Genomic DNA, 21,739 nt, shown 5'->3' with positions numbered 1-21,739 from the left:
TCAAGTTTAGCATTAAAAACATAGGATGACCTCCTCCCCACCTCCCCTCCACTCCACTCCCCCTCCAGCATGCAATGTACTGTCTAAGAAACCACGAATTTCGCAAAGTGTCACGTGACAGGTGGTTGCTATACATTTTAGAAATGTAGCAGACAAATGGGCAAGGAGATAGCTTAATCGTTTAATGAGTTTATTGCAGAGATCTTGGTGAAACCCACAGGTAACAAGCTTTGTCATGGAAAGGCTGGCTAATCCTTCAGTGGTGATTCAAAAATAATTATAAAAATACAGTCGGACTATAATGACACCAGCTGTTTACAATGCAGGTCATAATGGGGTATTAGGGCTACAATAAAAATTAAAAAAACAGTATGAGCATACAAAATAATTAATCCGACCTCAGAATTGTGCTGATGCCATTCCATACCAAAATGCAAACATTTCCAGCAAAAAACTACCCCGATATGTTATTCTGCACAATAATGGCAAACTAATTTCCATTAGTAGCAGGCGTTCGTTTTAAACACTGAATAGGACACAAACTCGATGTTGTACAATTGAATTTAGCAATTTTCAAGTAATTTGCTTAAAATTTAGCTAGAATTCCTGAAGTGCACTAAATGGTCGACCTTTACATGTGACAAGCCTGACATGCAGTTTATTTGTGAAAGTGAACGGAGATGTTTAGATTGACAGCTCAAGGCTGATTGTGGTCTACGTGTAGAGTTAAGGAGAAGTATTGAGTTACCTGGTCCTGATGAAGCGTCACTGGATCCGTATGGACCCTTGAGACGTGAAACATGTTGACCCATTAAAGGGATTGTAAGGTAGTTCCCTCCCCTCTTTCTTCATTGTGATTGAGATAGTGAATAAGCATTACCTCATTCCTCACTCCTTGTTGTTTAACCTTGGCCAAGACTTTCTTTAGATCAATAAATAATTTTTTTGTGCCAGGTTTTGAGCCAATTTTCATCTTTTTTCTTTTGCTCTCCTATCCTTTATGTGCCTATCACCAGAACATACCCATTCACTCTCTAGTAATTGGGCTATCACTACAGCACTCCTCCTTCCCACAGTAGGGTTCTAGAGGTGGCATAGCTTAGCCCTATTCTGTACTGGAGCTAGTCTCTCACCAGAGCAACACTCAAGTGCCAAGAACAATTGGACTCCAGCCTCAGCAAACCTCATGTCCTCAGTAAGGATGACACTTAGCATGACCCCTTGCCGCCCTAAAACTGGCCTCTCCCTGGAGCACTACCCATTCCCAAAGGAAGAATGGATTTTCAGTGGATCGCCCTTTAAACCCAGACTAGGGGCTAAAGTCCCCCCCACAGCACTCCCTGTTACCTAACAGCAATGTAGTCGAACCACAGCACCCCTTTTTTTTCTTAATCGAACATGACTCTGGACAAAGAACCCTTGGAGTCCTTAAGGAAGGACTGACACCAGAGCAGCTCTTGTTCAGCATCAAATTGCTTAATTCTAACTAAAGTGACAATTGGGTGCTCACCCCGTGGGATCTCTAAGCAGAGAAACCCTTCTCCCCCGAGTAGCGGTGGACATGCAGTAAAGAGCACCATTCTCCCAAATGCAGCTAGGCCCTCGCCAAAGCACCCCTTGTTCCCTCACTGAGGGTACAATGCCCAGGCTTGGTAGTGGGACCTGAACGTCCAGGGTGTCAGGCATGTGGCCGAGGGTAGTGGAAGCCGATGATATTGTGCACTCAGGAATGCCCTACAGCACAATGTGTCTCGGCGCCCAGAAAATGTCTTTTGCAAGCTTCTGATTTTGGATAGCAAACGGGCACCTTCCCCCCTCCTCCTCCCCCCCCTCCCCCCCTCCCCAATGGGTCCACAGGCACCTGCGTAAGGGACTACGACAGAAACAAGGACTCACCTAGTCAAAGGGCACAAAAGGTTGTCATTTAACTCATACTATAAGGAATAAGTGTGACTATCAGTGCTAATTGTATGAATCCCAAAAAAAAAAAAAAAAAAAAAAACACAACAAGGAGACCATTTGGGCGTCGCCCTGCCATTACTAGGACAGAAGGGCACTGGTCTCCTGCATAGGCCAATGGAAGAGATGTAATAATTCCAAAGAAGTGCTGAACCATGGGAGCAGGTCCTTGAGGCACTCCAATTGCGTGTGATCTTTTGGGACAGCAGAAGATTATTTGAGGTTGTCTCAAAGCTCAGTAGCATTGATGTAAGGATGATGGATGTAAAACACAAGAAGTGTCTTTGGGAGAAAGACTACCAGATGTAAAGAAAGTTTAGCGATCTTAAAGGAAAGAGTACTTGAGGGATCACAAAAGAGAAGTATCTCGAGGGTTTGTCAGAATAGCATCGCTAAGTGGGGGGTTTGTAAGGGAAAGATGCTGGAGGTCATCACAAAGCAGAGGGGTATTGGAGTTATCATATCTAGTGACCAGCACGAATGGCACGACACCTCTCCCACAAACAGCCTGATAATCTATTATCCAGATGCATGACAGTGATGCTAATCAGTGTTAGGTATTCCATTAGTATACAGAATTTGCATCATACACAGATCCTGCACAATCCTACTGTTAACTAAAAGAGCAGATTATTACATACAGGCTGCATCACAATTCAAAGGCAACAGAATGACTAACTCAACCCTTACACATACTAAACCAATAACATTGAGTTCCAACAGACTATAGTGCTCCCTTTCCGCAAAGCACGTCGGCACCTCTTCAAGCAAACAAAGCATTCCAGAAATACCAACGCCATGTCTTAGAGTATTTAAGCCAACAGCGTCCAATGTTGGTCCAAAAGGGCTGTATTTATACCAGATTTTTAGGCTGTCCATACAAGGTAACTAACCTACACACAAATAAACTACATGGAAATATTACACGCACATTACCTTGAAAATATAGTGTAGATACAGACCACATAGTAGCAATGACGAGGATGTGAGGGGAATGTAAAGGGAATACATTAGCAGGGAGAGAGGGAGGTATAACTGATAAGGAAAACAAGCACTGGCAAAGCCATTATTTTCAGTTTTTTTGATTAGGGTGATTAATACATGCAACGTTAGCCCATTAGAGCGAGACACACAGGAGGGACCTTTCAGGCACAGACAGGGCAATAGTTGTAAAATAGCACCTTATGCAGACTAACCCAAGCACTCGACTGAATACAGAAGGATTCACCCAAACTGCACAGCCACTAGCATTACTTGAGAGATGAAGTCTCGACTTGGCTGAACAAAGATGCAATTGGTCAGGTCTTTAGCCAATGAATAAAAGACCCTAGTATAAAAAAATCCAATGTTTGACAGATGTGGAACCAATATCCACTCTATACAATAAGCAAGAGGGAAGGCCATTGGAGATATGAGATTTTGCGACTGCAGCGTTTTCTGCATAATTACAGTTTGCCCCATTTGACACATAATCCACAATCTTCAGCGTATTCTGCAGATTTTAAGGAAAAAAAATGGTTTCTAGCTTAAATGGTTCAAAAGTTACTAAAAGCCCAGCAACAGGTGATGCCATGCAGTGGAAGGCCCTTTGCAAAGCTTCACTGGTCACCTTTCTGTTACTTATTACTATACTTGAGTGTTAAACTGGAACTAATGAGGTGCAACCAATGTCCAGACAGTGTTAACAAGTGTAAAAATGACAAAATAATGGTGTAGTCCCATCATTTAGTATTCCACATTATGCAGCTTTTCTTGCCACATTACTTAATCAGTCCAGTAGCATAATGTGTCCCTCCCTTGCTGCATAATTCCAGTTTGATAGGTGCGCTGTCAAAAACCAGGCCTAAAATGCTTACCCTAAATATTGTAATCAATAAGAAATGTTAATAGCAGCACTGTCAAAGTCCAGATCTAAAAAGGAACCTGGTCCCCCTATCTCCCATGGATCCAGTATCGCCCATCTTGTTATAGCGTGGATAGATGATGCTGTCCCAAGTGGAACATTCAAATTAACACGAAGTCAACAGATGAGGCAGGAGTTAAGTACTGTAACTGATAGGAGATGCTGATTTTGGGACATGGCCCGTTTCAAAAAGCTGTATCTCACAACAGTCACTGTGAGGGCGGTCTCACTTCAAACCTGATGGAGGGGGGGTCTGCAGGACGGTTCTCTGTACAGCACGTTCATGGTAAACACAATCTCAGAGGCGTCACAAGGGAGAACTTATTCACAGTGGTGCCTCTAGTGTAACAACTGAAGCCCACCCACTCTAGACACACTGACAGAGATGTCTCTTAAAATGGATGCCCTTCCATGGCAGCAAGTCTTCCCTTAAGTACTCTCGGCTCACACCGACTAGAAGGCAACATGCACTCAAGGACGTCTCTTACTCAGAAAAGAGCTCTTCTCGCGTCTAGAAGTTAAAGATCCATGGGAATGGAGCCCCTTCTTGGTGACGTCTCAGGCAATAAAGGATGCTATTCGTCCTCCAGAGAAGATCTCGGTGCTGATGTTGCAGCCTCCTCTGGCACTAGACAATCAGAGCGACTTATGACATAAACGGTGAAGACCCTTTGGCTCGGTCTCCGACTTAAACAGACGCCCATTTTCGACCTCCCATTCGTTCGTTTCAAACGACTGACCCTATGTCCCCCGCCCCCATTGCGACCATAAACAAGTGTCTCTGTTGTGGTGCGGTGCCCCTGATAGCGTCCGAGATCAGCATTGTCAGCCGTTGTCGCCACAAACACAAAATGGGGGGGAGCCGATGATAAAATCTGGTTATTGCTGGCCTCACTGAGTGGGGAGTCCCCTGGGGGCTTTAGGGGGGCTTTGATGGTCTGTGATGTAAACAGGGCCTTGTCTTCACAAACTACAACCAGATTATTACCTCAGACATCTGACAACAGGCGAGTTACACAGCTGCGACCTCGCAAGGTACTGAGCTAACGGGGCCAAACTGTCAGAAAGAGCGGGCGCTTTGAAGCACAAGCTCTCCGCCTGAAGCGCTACAATGCGACTTAGAGAGTACCGCCGGGACAAAGTCGGACCAAAATGGAGATGCCAGAGGCCATTAACGACCCTCTCCCACCCAAGTGGGCTTCTGGGTCCGAGTTATCATCATAATAAGAGGACTGTGTGTTAGGGTGGCAATATAACTGTGAGGTAAGCTCCATTCCATCCTGATCAATAATCACCGAGTCCGAACTGCTAGGGAATTCGAAATATTATTTATAGCAATGCAAAGCTAAACCCTAAGGCAGCAGACAGCATATAAAAAGACAAGTAAATATTAGTCTTGCACAAGCACGATTTTTTTATGACAACGATCCTACATCCAGGTTTTTTCATCACGCTCGCCCAGGGAATAGTAAAAACATATTTTTCCTTTAAGAGAGCAGCAAAACCCAATTTACTGTAAGTTCAGCAGCCTCCTTAAACAGTATATTTTAAGCAAATGCACTTAAGTACTACCCTTTAGTAGAAATATTCTCACTGTACCAACTCAACCGCACTCTAGTGTCCATAAGAGGTTTGCCCCAACTGTTCCCACTAAGGGAGGCAAAACTCTTTAGTGAAACAGCCCTGTTCAGCCTACTTCCCAGGGCACCAAGACCTCTGGAGGTGTTTACGGCCTGGTCGCTGACCAGAGTAGGGTGCTTTGATGGTGCTCTAAGGAGGTGAGGGTGCTGGACGTTTGCATAACATTTGGAACTCTTACCCAAGCTGCTGCACCCCTCATGTTTTGTTGTTGGAATAAGGAAGAGTAGAGAAATATGAGCCAGTATCTTGAATGTTTACAACCTAAATACCTCAGCATTTATCCAGAGTCACTTTGCAGGTAAGGCAGGGTGGATAGGTTTTTAATACCTGCCACTGCCCTAGCAGTCAAAAATTATAAGGTACTGGGTGGACGGCTATGTGAGGTCGGGCTGCGAAACTCGCTCTTTCCAATCCCCCCATCCAAGTCATAGCTGTCACGAAGGCACCTGGTACGGGAGCCAGTTCAAATTAATCAAGCGTATTTTTTTGCTCGTAGGTGTTCTTCAGTTGTGACCCCTTGAGAGTCCAGAAGGTGTGTGTAAAATAAGGAGCATGAAGAATTGGGTTTTTAAGGAGTTTCCTGGAAAATATTGACGGGACTGAGGGAATTAGGAAGTCTTGAGTCCTGTATACTCAGGGATCTCCCTCAGTGTTTCATCATTACGTGACTAGGTGAAGTGAACAGCTTATGAGCGGTGGTTTCTGAATGGTACTCACTTCTGCACCTATTTTGGAACGTTTTCCCAAAAAGGCTTTAAGGATGGTGCTGAGAAGGACATGCTTTCCTGGCATGCCCGGTGCAGTCCCGCTTTCATGGCGTGCCCGGTGCAGTCTCGCTTTCATGGCGTGCCCGGTGCAGTCCCGCTTCCATGGCAGGTCCAGTGCGGTCAGGCTTTCACGGCACACCCAGGGTGGTCCCGCCTTCATGGCATGCACGGTGTGAGCCTGCTTTCCTGGCATGCCCGGTGTGGTCCTGCTTTTGCGGCATGCCCGGTGTGGTCCCGCTTTTGCGGCATGCCCGGTGTGGTCCCGCTTTTGCGGCATGCCCGGTGTGGTCCCGCTTTTGCGGCATGCCCGGTGTGGTCCCGCTTTTGCGGCATGCCCGGTGTGGTCCCGCTTTTGCGGCATGCCCGGTGTGGTCCCGCTTTTGCGGCATGCCCGGTGTAGTCCCGCTTTTGCGGCATGCCCGGTGTAGTCCCGCTTTCATGGAATGCCTGGTGAGGTCCTGTTTTCATGACATGGCAGGTGTGGTCCCGCTTTCATGGTACGCCTGCTGTGGCCCTGCTTTCATGGAATGCCTGATGTGGCCCTTCTTTATAGCACACTGGGTATGGTCCTGCTTTCATGGTATGCTTGACATGGCCCTGTTTTCATGGCATCCCCGGTGTGGTCCTGCTTTCATGGCATGCATGATGAGGCTCTGCTTTCATGGTATGCCTGATGTGGCCCTTCTTTCAAGGCATGCTTGATGTACCCTGCTTGCACAGAATAAAGGCATATCTGATGTGGTCCTGCTTGCATGGTCCACTTCACATGGTCCTGCTTTCATGGCATGCCCAGTGTGGCCCTGCTTTCATGGCATACCCGGTGTGGTCCTGCTTTCATGGTATGAATGATGAGGCTCTGCTTTCATGGTATGCCTGATGTGGCCCTTCTTTCATGTCATACCTGGTGCAGTCCTGCTTTCATGGTACACCTGACATGGTCCTGCTTTCACGGCATGCCCGGTGAGGCCCTGCTTTCATGGCATACCTAGTGTGGTCCCGCTTTCATTGTATGCCTGATGTGGCCCTGCTTTCAAGGCATGCTTGATGTACCCCGCTTGCACAGAATAAAGGCATATTATACTGGCTGGTTTTGTCCTCCCTACAGCCTGATCATAAGTGCTGGATGGTCAATAACAGGCAGATTCAGCAATTAGGTGAGCTCTTGAGGACCACTACCACACATACAGAAGGGGATGAACTTAGGTCTCAGGGTTGCTTCAGTGCAAACCACATGATCTAGTGTTTGATCTGTGCACAAGTTGTGCAAAAATCACAATGCTAGATATTAAATTAAAATTGGTAGAAAATAAATTAAAGGTCCTAAAGTTAAGATACTGGTGAATAACTTCGTTTTTGTGTTCTATATGTAGCTTAGTACCACAGTAAAGAGCAAATGATCCATTCGACATGTTAGTCACATCACTGATCTTGGCAAGTTAAAAGGCAAAGTAGTTCCTGCCAGCATAAGAACCAAAGATGTGATAGTTGGATACAGAGTGCAGCAGTTCGTGCGTTCACCAACTAAGATATTTTACGAGGCTAATGAAGGTGATATTTATTCACAAGAAGGAAAAATTGATGTTTAGCGTTACAATAAAAAAATGTGGTGCAGCTTCTTCAAATGTGAAAATCTGGTTCCCCCAAAGTGTGAAATCATTAAGTTCAGTAAGTTAGAGAGGTGGTATCTATATACTTGAGCTACGTGTAATACTGGACTCAACTCCACAGAAACAGGCACAAACTTGAGATAAAATCCCTCCCCCCCCCCCCCCCCCCCACACAAAAAAAGGGGATCCAATGAATCCATGATCTGCAGATAACACGACTTCAACAGGTCACCCCGTTATGTTTTAAGTCAGAAGGCCAATGGGGGGTTTGAGTGGATGAACGTGTTGATGGGTAAAGTGAAAATAGATTGCCTACGTTTTAGTAATCTAGAATTTGTAGTTACATTACTTTTTGCATTGGACTTAAACTCACAGGAAACAGTAACTCGCTTTTTCAGATCAGTGAGGGGTGCTGGTTAAAATGCTGGTCCTGAACCAGCATCTTTTCCAGGGTGGGGGATGGGCCGCTGCCTTAATGTTACAGGTGCACTTCGATGCGCTTCTGTCAACAGATGGGAGCAGCCTCTGCACCTAAGGCAGCAACAGGCGGAGAATTCACTCACCCACATCTGACGCAAGGACCACAATGCACCGCGGCAGGGGTAAAATAAAGGAACAGGTTATTCTATGTCTTCCTTCCAGTGGTTGCGCTCCGGGGGAGAGGCCGGGGTGCTCGCATGTGGGAAGCCAGCGATGCTGTGACGAAAGATTGCAACGGCAAAGAAAAGTCCCTTGGCACAGCTGATCACGTGTCATGGCCGACGGTCAAGCACATATATGAATATTTACTTTGCAATGTAAACCCCCCCTATACAGGAGTCCTAAGTTTAGGGACTCGGAGACCTGCTTTGCTGATTCAGCATGGGTAGGGCAGACAGGCAACTTCCCGCAAGCCGGTCCGCCCTCCCTCCATCCTCGCCCCAAAAGGGGAAACCAGTCATGAATTAAACATATGCGCTTACCCACTGAACAAGCCGAAATGACGGGTCTTGACCAGTCACCTGTATGGACAGATAGGAGCTGCCGCGGCTGGGGAGAGGTGGGGTGTCCAAAGGGGGTCGAGCGGACGGAGCGGGTCCCGGCAGCGCACAGAATGGGGGGCGACGGATAGGGAAGGCGGGCGGTCACTTAATGAGGAAGTGCCCCAAGTCACTCGGCGCGTCCGCGGCGGCGCCGAGCCGCAACCCCTCGCACATGACACGCCAAAAAGGCACGAGCAGGCAAATTTAAATAGTTTCAGTGGCATCCTTTTACCAACAATGAACTCTTTAAGAGTCAGTCCTGCCCTTAATTCAATGTTCTTCTCAGAAGACTAATGCAATTGTACACAATGTTTAAGAGTGCCTGCTAAACCAGTTTGTAGAGCCACGAATAACTGCTTTTCTATAGGCGACCATACATTTCCATGACATTTCTAGCTATACCCCGACTGTCTCAACACAAATGTGAGAATGAATCACTCACACACCGCCCTCTCCAAACTACGTCCCATTCGAGTACATTCTCAGTAGGTTCGAATTTTTCATCAACTATTTTCTTATAATCTAGCCAGTAAATAATATAGCTCTTAACAAGGGGGGTGGGGCACACAAAGGGAAATGCAATGCAAATACTGAGAAGCAGCCAGTACACATGTACGAAATACCAGCAAGCCACTGGTTTGAATCATGACAGGGCCGACTCAGCCTTTCACAGCAGATTAAATGAGTTCCAGAGCGACAGAAACATCTCTTTTGGAAACAATAGTTTGTACAGTCTCCTATATAAATTGCAGTGAATATTACACTACAAAACAACTATTATTTACAAACTACATTTAATCAAAGTCTCTGAATTACTCACCAATTACTTAATCCCCCTCACGCATTGTCTAGACTGCGGAATTAAATATTCCCTTTAAAAAGCGCTCCCGATCTCTCCAGGCCACCATGAAAACACATACATGTTTTTTGTTATTTATTTATCTTAACAAAAAGGGCACCCGCTTCATCAACCAACAAGTAAAAAAAAAAAATCAACATCAAAGTAGGAGTCCGTATTTGGGCCAACTGCTTTCAAATTTCGCCTCCAGCCGGGAATTGGGAAGGCAGGAAAAGAAAATGGAAGGAGGAAAAAAATGAAATATCGAAGGAGGGGCATATGCTGGAAGTAACAGGTTGGCCCAGGTACAGTAACACGCCCGCCGCGGCCGCTTGCTGCAACTGCTGAGTACCTGAGGGACGCACCTTACCCTGGAAGCGGTGGAGGAGCGCCATTGGACGTCGTAGACAACCGTAGCCCACTGGCCAGCGCCCCCACCACCTACTGCAAAAATATAATGCGATCACTTTATTAATCACCATAAGAACATTTAAAACCGGCCGCGGGGTCGAGAGGTGCAAATACAACCGCGAACCGGGAATGACAAAAAGACGAAGACCGCAAATGCCGTGGTTTATTGCAGGCTGCATCGGATTGGCACGGTTTCGAGTTCTCGGGCCCTACGGGCAGATCGGTTTTCGAATACAGCAAACACGTAGATTTAAAAAAAATAAAAATAAAACTTTTTTGGTTGGGAAGAGAAGATTTGGGAACTACCGAAGTTTCACGTGACAAGGGTAGACCGGAGAAAGTAAAGGGGGGGGGGGAGGCACCACTGAAGCATGAGGCAATGAAAATCAATTTCTATGTAGGTTTATGGACAACGAAAATTCATTATTGTTCTCATCCTTCTCGCTTTTACTTCGTCAATCACAAATGTTTTGACATTCTCAACAGAGTCATTCTCAAAACAATGAAGAACAGGACATATGTCATTAAGAGGCAAGGATCGGCGTGCCTAGGTGCCCTATTTAACAACACGGTATGGGGGGCACCACCATACCACCGCAAGGTGAGTAGGAGATGCCTGGTAGACATCGAGTCAGCGGGTGCCCCCCTAACCACCAAAGGACTGTTTAGCACCCCGTTGGTGACCGACTACTCACCTGTCAACGGTCTCGAGTCGTACACCCAGCGCACCTGGCGTGCTGTCGTTCACCTTTGGAGCTGGGAAGACAGGTGCGCGGGACCAGCGTCTCCGGGGACAGGTGTGGGCTCTGAGTCTCAGGGAGAGATATGGGTGGGATCAGCGTCTCCTGGGGACAGGTGTGGGCGTTGCTTCCCCAAGGTGAGACTGGGTGGGATCAACGTCACTGGGGTGGGATCAGGCCACAGTCCATCACAGAAAGGTAGCGTGGTGGGGGAGGGAAGGGAGGACTTTTGCTCCAGATATTGTTCTGAACTGGGAAATAAGGACACAGGACAGTGAGCAGCTGTTGAAGGAGGGCCTCAACTAAACTTGCGCCTATGACAATCTAAATCCCCAATGGGATGACAGGCTGTAGGTACAAATACAATAGTGGCACCTGTTTGAAAAAAATCTTAAGTGTTGACAGAACTGCGGGTTACACCGGTCATCAGACGAGGTAAAAGATCTCCTTTATTGGAAGGGAACCCCGGAGGTAAGTTACATGAACACCTACATAAGGGTAAACAAGGTTCCTGGAAGTGAGGTACAGCTGCAAGGATCTGCAGAATGAGAAATGTGACAGCTCTACCGTTTGAAGGTATGCAAGGGCCTCATAATTCAATATGATGTCTTCTGAGGGAGTCTTTGAGGTGAGGTGTTGGATACGAGGGACAGAGGTTGTGGTCGTTAAATATGGATCGGCACTTCAGGAGGACAAGGATACCTAGCATCAGCCATAGAATCACTTCCTTTCAGTGGCAAAAGGTCTTTGGAATAAGGTATAAGAAAAAGAAAAAAACTTTGGGGCAGGAGTGGCAATAAGATGAGATATAAGGCCATTTTCTTCAAGTTTCCCCACCAAGGTCTTTGGTATGTAATATGGGATCAGATCCTTCAGGAAAGGAAAACATTTTTAGGAGTAAAGTATAAACTCACCTCTTTAAGAGAGTCGATGTAATCTCAGTGCAAGTTCTCTATCTTCAGGTGGTTACAAGGACTTAACTAGTTTATTCACAGGTTCTTCTGCTCGTTTGTCTTTGGAACTTTAGTGTTCACAACTTTCTAAAGAAAGCTGGTTTGATTTTACAGGGTTACAGTCTTAGTTTTGGTGATGATCTCATCTTCAGGAACAGGATGTGGGCTCGGGGTCTCAGCATGTGGTACCCTTCTTTGTCACGTGGGTTGGTGATCACAACGTACTTTAGGGAGATTTTGGTTGCACGTCGAACTATACTTTCTGAGGCACAGGATGATCCCGGGCTCTCTGACATGTGCCTCCTTCACACACAGATTACAACACACTCAAAAATGTCAATGCATGATTGCCTTTTTGACAGCAAAGACATGTCTCAAACGTTCTGGTGTGATATGTTCAGCTTTCTCAAGAGTAAACACGTCTCCAGGGTGTGATTGACTTCCACAAGCTTAGATTACATACTTAACATTTTCAGGAAGGACTTCTTTTAGAACCGTTTTGGAATTCCAACTGGGTGTTATTCCTTTCAAAACTGCTCTGTTCAATAATGTTATCCTCGGGAGCTGGTTATTGCCCCTGGGTTTCCAATAGCACCTGCTTGATCTCTGTAGTTTCAGGTTATGACTTTAGCTTCCGAAGTGCTTTCTACCACCTTGTTCGCAAGTAAAGGGTGGTCTCTACCTGTACAAACTATACTTGGATTCTCTGGGGAAGGTTATGGCGTCTGGGTCTTCGCTGAGAACTTTGCTTTCTCGGATGCATATTGGGGGCTCGCGCTGTTCAAGGGGCAGGAACACATGTCCAGGTTTGACTATGGCAGTTCTCCAAAGAAGCTTAGCTTTGCACTCCTGAAAACATCCCTGAACGGCATTCAGTCACTGGTATATGACCGTCGTGTCTTCCATGTAGTGGCCACTGGCTCTGCCTTCAGTCTTCAATGGTGTAAACTCCCTGTAATTTCCAGTGGCCTTACTTGCCCCTGCTGCACCTCCCTGTCCGCCTTCAATTCCGTGTTGCTCTATTGCTCTCTTCTGCCCATACTCTCCCTTCTTCTTCTAGCGCCCTCGCTGTCTCCCCTACCTGCAGAGCTCCCTGGAAAGATTGCTCCCCTCTGCGTATAATGTCTGTTTCTGCTCTTCTCGGACCGCTCCGTGCCTCCTCTAGCTGCCGCCGGTCCTCGGTGGGCTGTTCCTTGCTCTTGTCCCTGCAGGGCTGCTGCTCCCTCTTCCCTCCCCCTCACCTGTCCTCTAGCCCCCTCTTAGCAACAGGGAACACCCTAACTGCCACTTCCTGGATTACCCCCTTGCTGCTCTTTCTTGGCCAATCAGAAGGCAAAGTCATCCCCCACACCTTGCCTTCCACCCCCAGGGTCCCTGCGGCCCCCCTCCCTCCCCTCACCTGGCACAGGTTGCCAAGCCTGCACCACATAGCTCCTCCTCCTGCCCACACCTCCCATGTTCTGCTGCTCAAGACGCCAAGAAGGTCAGTCCTTTTTCTATGACTACACCAAGCGGGCGCTTAAAAAGGAGAAACGTGACAGGCGAATGTGGCAGACATCTTTGAATATTGTTCTCTGGTCTTTAATAGGTGTTGACGTACTTAAACGAAATATGTTAATAATATTAGCCATCAGAAAGGGTACTATTTTTTATTAACAAGTATTACATTTAAAAAATGTGGCATTTACATTAAGAGTAATGTTTTAAAATATGAGCTATTTTGCAACACTATTCAATATTATTCAAGCCCCAAAGAAAAACATTTTTTTGCGCCTACGAAGAACGTCCGTTCCTCAACTCTTTGGAACTATTTATAAAAAATGCCCGATTTAGCGATGACAGTTCCCGCTCGTGTGACGTTTACTGTAAGTCGTCACGCCTCCTGCATTTACTGCTTCTTTTATGTTTATGCTACCAAGGAAACCAGACTCCCAGGAACCAGGAAGCGGCTCTCCTTGTTTCCTGCTTTCTCATTGGGTGGTGCCGTACAGGTGAGTCTCCTCTTTGTGGTTGGCGGAAGCAGTAGTCCGTCAAGCCTCTGTCGCGCTGCAGGTTCCACCCTCCTACACTCTAGAAAGCTTTTCCGCCCTCGGGGTGAGGCGGGAGAAGGTGAATAACATGGGCGGGCCGATGGACTTTGGCACTGACAATGTAGGGCAAGCAAGGGCGGCAGCCTTAAATGGGAAACGCCTCTCTACGATGAGTGGAGCCCACCGCGTAAGAAAATTATTTGAGAGATGCCAAGATCTAAATTTTCCCAGGCCCATGCATCAGTAACTTTATTCCTGCGTTCTGCTTTACGTCAACGGCCTTTAATTTGATGTTTTTATTCAGGGCTACTGGAATTATGAGACTGTGTGGCTGTGGTGTTTTTAGCATAATTATAGATTTGCCTCATAATACATAATCTCTTAGATAATATTCACTTTTAAAAAAAAAATGTTTCTAGCTCAAACCGTTCAAATGTTACTAAAAACTCAACAACATTTTTGTTGCCTCACACTGGGCTGTCTTTTGGAAAGGTTGATTGGTTACTTTTCTGTTCCTTATTATTGTATTTGGGTGTTAAACTGGTACTAATGAGGCATAATCAATCTCCAGGCAGCGTTGGAACATATAACAATGAAAAAAAATAATGAAGTATTTATTTCACAAATTGTGTTGCATTACATTGCATAGTCTGCCTTTTCTTGCCAAATGATTTACTCTACACTGCAGCATAATTTGGCCCACTCCTGCTGCATAATTCCAGTGGCCCTGTTTTTTACTCACTTTATAAAATCAAGATTATTAATTCAGAATTCAGTGTAAAAACCTGGAGAGGCTGAGTTACTCATGCATGGACCAGGGAAACTAGATTTCTGGGGAGACTGTTTCAAGGCTTTTTCTGGATGCTTAACCCCAGCGGCATTTGTATGGCCCTCTGACCCAAACCATACAGTTGAGTACAAAACGTAGCTTTAAAAGCATAATAGGCAAGCTTTCCTATGCCATAGGGGCTAGTTTTACGAGCCATGGTTTCCCTGGCATACACTTTTTTGGGGCAGTTTAATATAGCATAAACTCGACCCAAAGGTATTGGAGCACTTTAGATGAGCACACAAGGACACATTCATTTTTATATTTTTAGGCACTGGGAGAGTAACGGATTTGCCCAAAATCACTGCATGTTGAGTGGAGGCTGACACTCAAACCTGGCTCCCCAGTTCCATAGCTGGCAGTTCTGGCTGTTACACCACATCCTCTCCCCTTCTTCAAAATTTATCATTTCTCTAGATGTGTGTCCACGTATTTTACGTTTCAAAGCCCCTCTCATGAATGGTCTGCAGTCTCAACATTGTGATCCCAGAAACCCCTTTTTGAAAGCAAGCTTATAATGGATTCCATAAAAAAACAAGCAACTGAAATGCAACAGTCTGCTTGAGATAGGACAATTAGCCCCTCATTCCAACCCTGGCGGTCTATGACCGCCAGGGTGGATGTCGCCGGAAGCACCGCCAACAGGCTGGCGGTGCTTCATTTGGCATTGTCGCCCAGCCGGGTCCGGCGGTTTCCCGACGGATTACCCCCGGCTGGGAGAATCCTCCATGGCGGCGCTGCTCCCGCCAGCCTGTTTCTGGTGGTTTTCACCGCCACAAACAGGATGGCGGGAACGGGTGTCCTGGGGGCCCTTGCACTGCCCATGCCATTGGCATGGGCAGTGCAGGGGCCCCCGAACAGGGCCCCAGCATGATTTTCACTGTCTGCATAGCAGACAGTGAAAATCGCGACGGGTGCAACTGCACCCGTCGTACCCCTGCAACACTGCCGGCTCCATTCGGAGCCGGCTTCTATGTTGCAGGGCCTTTCCCGCTGGGCCGGCGGGCGCTCCCTTGGCAGGCGCCCACCGGCCCAGCGGGAAAGTAAGAATTGCCTCCGCGGTCTTCTGACCGCGGAGCAGTCATTTGACGGGGTAAGTTTGTCGGGCGGCAACCGCTGCCCGCCAAACTTGGAATGACCCCCTTAGTGTTGTAAATTCCTAACTGGACTTTTCTTGCTACATAAATTGAAAATGAAGAGTAAAACAGTTGACATAAACGAGCCAATTCAGAGTGCCACGACCGCCATGAGTGTGAGTGTGAAGGAGAGACACTAAAGGAAAAATAAGTTTGCTCGCAGTCAACCGTATTGGCAAACATGTTATAGGGTCGATGGCCAAGGCAGTAACAAAATCGTCCCAAGGCGGGACACCGCACCCACCCACTCAGCAGAACACACGCTCAAGTCAATTTTCACCTCAAGCCAACACATAGCCTACAGCCACACCACCGAACTCCTCTGGACTGACCACCACTGCGTCCACTTCTCCTTCGCCAAACCCCCCACACACCACCATCAACACACCACACCCTACCCTACCGCATGTGGGACAAGATCCCCACAGAACGCCTGAACTCCCAAATGGCTCACAACCCCCCCTCCACACCAGTGACCCCAACACAGGAGCCCGCAACCTCTCAAAATGGATCACCACCTGCGCAGACACACTAGCCCCCCTCAGAAAACCCATCGCCACCCGCAACATCAAGAATGCCCCGTGGTTCACCCTTGAACTCCAAGACTCCAAGCGCAAATGCCGCCAAGCGGAGAAAATATGGCGTCAAAAACCGTCTACAACCAACTTCTCCACCCTCAAAGCCACCATTCGCACCCATCACCAACTCATACGCACCGCCAAAAGAGACCACTACAAGGCACGCCTTAACAACAACTCCCAAAACAGCAAAGAACTCTTCACCATCATTAATGAACTAGCCAAACCCAAAGCCAGCAACATAGACCCTTCACGCACACAACCCATATGTGACGCCCTTCCCAACCACTTCCACCACAAAATCCTGGACATCCACAACAGCTTCATACCACACACACCCCTCACTCACCCAACTCAAACCCCACTCATGATCCCCCACCACACTCACCACCTGGGCCCCCACCACACACGAAGAAACCGAAAAAAACATGAACTCCATCCGCTCCGGATCCCCCTCCGACCCCTGCCCACATCGCATCTACAACAAAGCCAGCCCAACCATCGCCCCCATACTCCGTGACATAATCAACTCCTCCTTCGACTCTGCCACCAACTCAGACCCTTGGAAGCACACGGAAATCACAGCTCTCCTAAAAAAAAAAAAACAAAGCCGACCCAGAGATCCTCTTCAACTATCGCCCCATCTCCCTCCTCCCCTTCCCCTCCAAGGTCGCCGAGAAACTAGTCAACACCCGCCTATCCCACTACCTCGAAGAAAACAACATTCTTGACCCCTCACAATCCGGGTTCCGCAAGAACCACAGCATGGAAACCGCCCTCATCGCATGCACTGACAACATTAGGACCAAAGTCGACAAAGGCAAGACCGTCGCACTCATCCTCCTAGACCTCTCCGCAACCCCACCACCGCCAAAACCAACCTACACGCAGCTCTCCTCGACACCGCCAACTGGATGACAACTAACCACCTCAAGCTTAACTCCAACAAAACCGAGATCATCATCTTCGGCCCCAACAAAACCATATGGGACGACTCCTGGTGGCCCACCGCCCTAGGACCCGCACCCACCCCTGCACGCAACCTCGGCATCATCCTGGACCCCTCCCTCTCCATGACACAGCAAATCAATGCTCTTACCTCCTCCTGCTTCCTCACACTCCGCACTCTAAAAAAAATTCTTCAAATGGATTCCCCCAGAGACAAGGAACACAGTCACCCATGCACTCATCAGCAGCAGACTAGACTACGGTAACGCCCTCTACGCCGGCACCACACTCAAACTCACACGCAAACTCCAGAGAATCCAGAACACAGCCGCGCGCCTAGCCCTTGGCCTCCCCCGCCACAAACTAATCTCACCACACCTCAAAACCCTTCACTGGCTCCCCATAAACAAGAGAATCACATTCAAGATCCTCATCCACGCACACAAATCCCTCCACCACACCGGCCCAACATATCTCAATGAAAGAGTGAACTTTCACACTCCCACTGCAACCTCCAATAAGCCAACCTCGCCCTAGCCACAGTCCCCCACATCCAACGCACCACCACAGGAGGCAGGTCCTTCTCCTACCTCACCCCCAAAACCTGGAACTCCCTCCCTACCAACCTCCGCAAAACCAAAGACCTCCTGCTCTTCAGAAAAAACCTCAAAACATGGTTGTTCGAACAGTGACCCTCCTGCCCCCCCTCCCCAAGCGCCTTGAGACCCTCACGGGTGAGTAGCACGCTTTATAAATTCTTTTGATTGATTGATTGATTGATTGATTGAAATGTAAAGCATTTAACAGTGATATTGAAGGATTTTTGAAAGGCAAGCCCATGAACGAGTGACAGTGATGGGCGTTCGGTGGGCGTAGTTAAAAGCCTACAGATAGATTATAATACGTCAGAGCGCTTGCATGCTCGACCTAATGAAACAACAAGTACTTGGACAACTGGCAAAAAAAGGGAGACATTCAGGGTCATCCTTTGAAGCACTCGTGTATTCCCATGAAAACACTGCATCGGTCACGTGCTGCTGCAACAAATGCAATTGACTGCTTTTGCAGACATCTTTATTTTTCTTACGTTGCACACATTTTACAAGAACTGGAGTCCCGCATGATATCAGCATGAGGACTTATGGCGGAGCTATAGGCTCTTTTGTGCCAGGACTCCTGGACCTTACACAAGTGCTACAGCAAACAAGATGGATTCAGGCCGTGGATTCTGCAGTTTCGAGGGATTTCCAAGTGATAGGGCTAGTGCCTCCGGAAAACACATACTAAGATCCCATATACCCGGGACTAACCCCTCACTATGTTGGCAACGCTCCTACATGGGGGAGATTAGAGAAATCTAAAGAAGTGGGTGGCCGCAGGAGCGACCACCATTGGAGACCTCTATAGGACAGCTGAACTGCTCCCCTTAGAAGATTTCCGTATGGAATCTGACCTCCCACAGGGACATTTCTTACTATATGGGGCTGTCACAGCAGCGCTCCTGAAGCACTGGCAGTCTGGTACCATTGAACCTCAGACACATAAGAGTTGTCATTATATGGTTCTCTCATCCGGCGCATTTAATGCTGTTACATGTCTGTATATAGCCATGGGGGAGGATACACACCACCCATTGGCGTGACTGAAGGGTAAATGGAAGGAAGATATAGAGGTCCTGATCAGTGAGAAAGATATCATAATGAGCAGAATTTCAAAGATATTGAGAAATGCTTGCTTTAAACTAATTAACTTTTACCTCCTACACAGGGCATACTTCACGCCAGCATGCATTCACAAATACTTCCAGTTGGTTTACGCTGCCTACCCGAGGTGTGGGGAGGTGGGGGTAGACCGTCTCCATATGCTATGGTCTTGCTCCCATCTGCGTGCATACTGGGAAGGGATTACTGGGACATTGTCGACAAACCAAGAAAAAGAGATTCTCTGCACCCTGGGTCACTGTCTCCTGAGTTGGTTCCCCCACACTTCCAAAACTGAAGCTACTAGTACATTCCAATATTTGGCCTTTATATTGGCTAAGCAGGAAATCACGAGGAATTGGAAGTCCCCCAGATACTTACATGACATATCTAATTTGAGAAGTGGCCGGGGTGTGAAGGGAGAATATTGCTGAGAGAAGCTGGACGAGGGATTGTCACCTTGGATATGGCTTGTGCTTGGGAGGCTTTAGTGGTCAACCTTAAGGACCCAGATATTAACCCAATAGTAGCATCTCAAGAGGATGCCCCTGAACAGGCTAACACCTGAACCCCCCCCTGCGACCCCTGCCTACTCAGGTTCCCAACCTACCCTTTCATCACTATGATAAAACAAACTTGATGAGTCTTCATGCTGATTTAGAGGCGTTAGAGCATAGTCATTTGCAACACATAGAATGATAATTTAACTGGAACTCTTAGAGAGGGTGGGAATTGATCTTGATGGTCTGGGGGGTGGTTTATTCTATACAGCCGTTTTGCAAAATTTCACAGCAGTTGCTTAATAATGGTTTAACAAGATGCACAGTATGAATAGAATAAGTTTTGTAAAACTCCCCCAAAAAATTGTTTAAAAAAAGTCACCATGAGGGCTTATTTTTTGTTTTCTCCCTTATCATGGAGGTCACAAAATCTGCTGAATTTTTAGAGGTTGTCACTCTGTGTTGCTTCAAGGAAGACCCACCCAATCCAGATGCCTTGAATGCTGAAATCAAAAGATGAAAAAGGGTACACAATCCCACCATCCTCCCAATGTGTTTAACTGGTTCACTAAACTTGCCACCCTGACGTATGCTCAAACCTTCATATTATTTGCTGGATCCTTCTTGTTCTTACAGTAAGTGCTGCTACATCAGAAAGCACATTTTAATGTTTGAGGCAATTAAAAACATGGCTCTGAAGCAGTATAAATGAATACAGACTCTGTGGGCTGGCGCTCATGCTTCTTAACAAAGACCAAAACACTCACTTAGTTGAAGTGGCTCGTAGACGGGCTGCAGACAAATTGTTGCCGTCGTTTACTTTATTCATTAATTTGCATAGTGAGACTTGCAGATCCAGATCATGCACTTAATTTGGAAAACAAAAGAACAAGTCCAACAATCCAAAACCACTGGATAAAAACGAACTCGTCACAAATGGCTTGGTGACACTCAGCAGATATTTAAAAATGTTTTCACAAAGTAAATAGAAACTCGGAAATGGGTGTGCCAAGAAGGTGAATTGGTAACATCTTATCCTGTTGTCTAGATTTTGGGGTTTTCTTAAATATCTGGGATGCTCAAAATGTCAAGCCTCACTCACATGGTGCAAATTTCACTTCTTATTGTAAGACAGTGTAAGTGCTGTTTGGATTAATGGAGCCTCTTAGTTAAGAATCAGATGTTTTCTGTTAACCATAACTTTTACTCTGTTGATCTACAATCTCACCAGGAAATATCTCCTAAGCTGCGCAACTCTTTATATGTAGCATTTCCAGCTATTCTTGTTTTTGCACTTACATTCCGAGACTTGTAATTTTGTTTTAGCTTTATAGGTGTCATATATAAGGGTCAGCACGTAAGGTGGACATATGATAAGATTTAGATCGGATAAGAGGGTGTTCTAGGGAAAAATGTGGAGATTTATTTTCCCCATTAACCTTATTAACTTGCTTTGACGTGCAGGCGAAAGCTAAAAGGAAGAAAGGTTAGCTTATAACGGGGTCTCCTTCCGAAATTGGGAGTGATGCTAATGTCTGGAAGAAGGTTGTAGCAGACAGAATGTTCGTATGGGTTGTGAATGATTTGTGATCTCATTTGGAGTAGGTCTCCTTCAATCAGTTTAAATGGTAGTACTAGCAGATGGTGGTGGAAGCTGGCCAGGGCAGCGCGTACTTTGGGCGGTGCTGACATACAAAACTTAGGGGGTTATTACAACTTTGGAGGAGGTGTTAATCCGTCCCAAAAGTGACGATAAAGTGACGGATATACCACCAGCCGTATTACGAGTCCATTATATCCTATGGAACTCGTAATACGGCTGGTGGTATATCCGTCACATTTGGGACGGATTAACACCTCCTCCAAAGTTGTAATAACCCCCTAAGTAAATCTTTGTTAACTGGTTGTTTGCTAAGAAGCCAGCACGAGAAAGAAGTATCATGCCCGATATGGAAACCATCGAGAGTGACATTCATGACTCCTGAATCTTGAGAAATCTATGTTCTCGAAATGGTGGGCCACAACGTTACTCTACAGATATGACTGGGGCAGGTGTGTGAATATTAGCCTGACTGGTTGAGTAGCTTTTATCAATCTATAACATCTAAAAACAGTTCTCACTTCCGTGCAAGCGTAGAAGCACTGACAATTCTCCCTATGCTGCTTTGAAATGTGAA

At 46.7% G+C, this 21,739-nt stretch overlaps 1 protein-coding gene across 4 annotated transcripts in view; it reads right to left on the bottom strand.

Moving 5' to 3' along the window:
* ZBTB7B (zinc finger and BTB domain containing 7B) overlaps positions 1 to 13,336 on the bottom strand; it is a 122,977-nt gene extending 109,641 nt beyond the window's left edge. Inside the window, exon 1 of one of the 4 annotated variants that reach the window (XM_069218391.1) lies at positions 11,803 to 13,336. The gene's annotated coding sequence lies outside the window, so the exon portion shown is untranslated. Of the gene's footprint in view, positions 1 to 8,839; positions 8,969 to 9,719; positions 10,019 to 10,843; positions 10,977 to 11,802 lie in introns of those variants that run through there. The other 3 variants (XM_069218392.1, XM_069218394.1, XM_069218393.1) reach the window with 3 other exon arrangements.
* Between the last annotated feature and the right edge of the window lie 8,403 nt (positions 13,337 to 21,739).

This window comes from Pleurodeles waltl, chromosome 12 (assembly GCF_031143425.1).
Source record: "Pleurodeles waltl isolate 20211129_DDA chromosome 12, aPleWal1.hap1.20221129, whole genome shotgun sequence".
Classification (NCBI taxonomy): domain Eukaryota; kingdom Metazoa; phylum Chordata; class Amphibia; order Caudata; family Salamandridae; genus Pleurodeles; species Pleurodeles waltl.
Note: the sequence above shows the minus strand (reverse complement) of the source record. Positions and strands in the feature narration are given on the sequence as shown.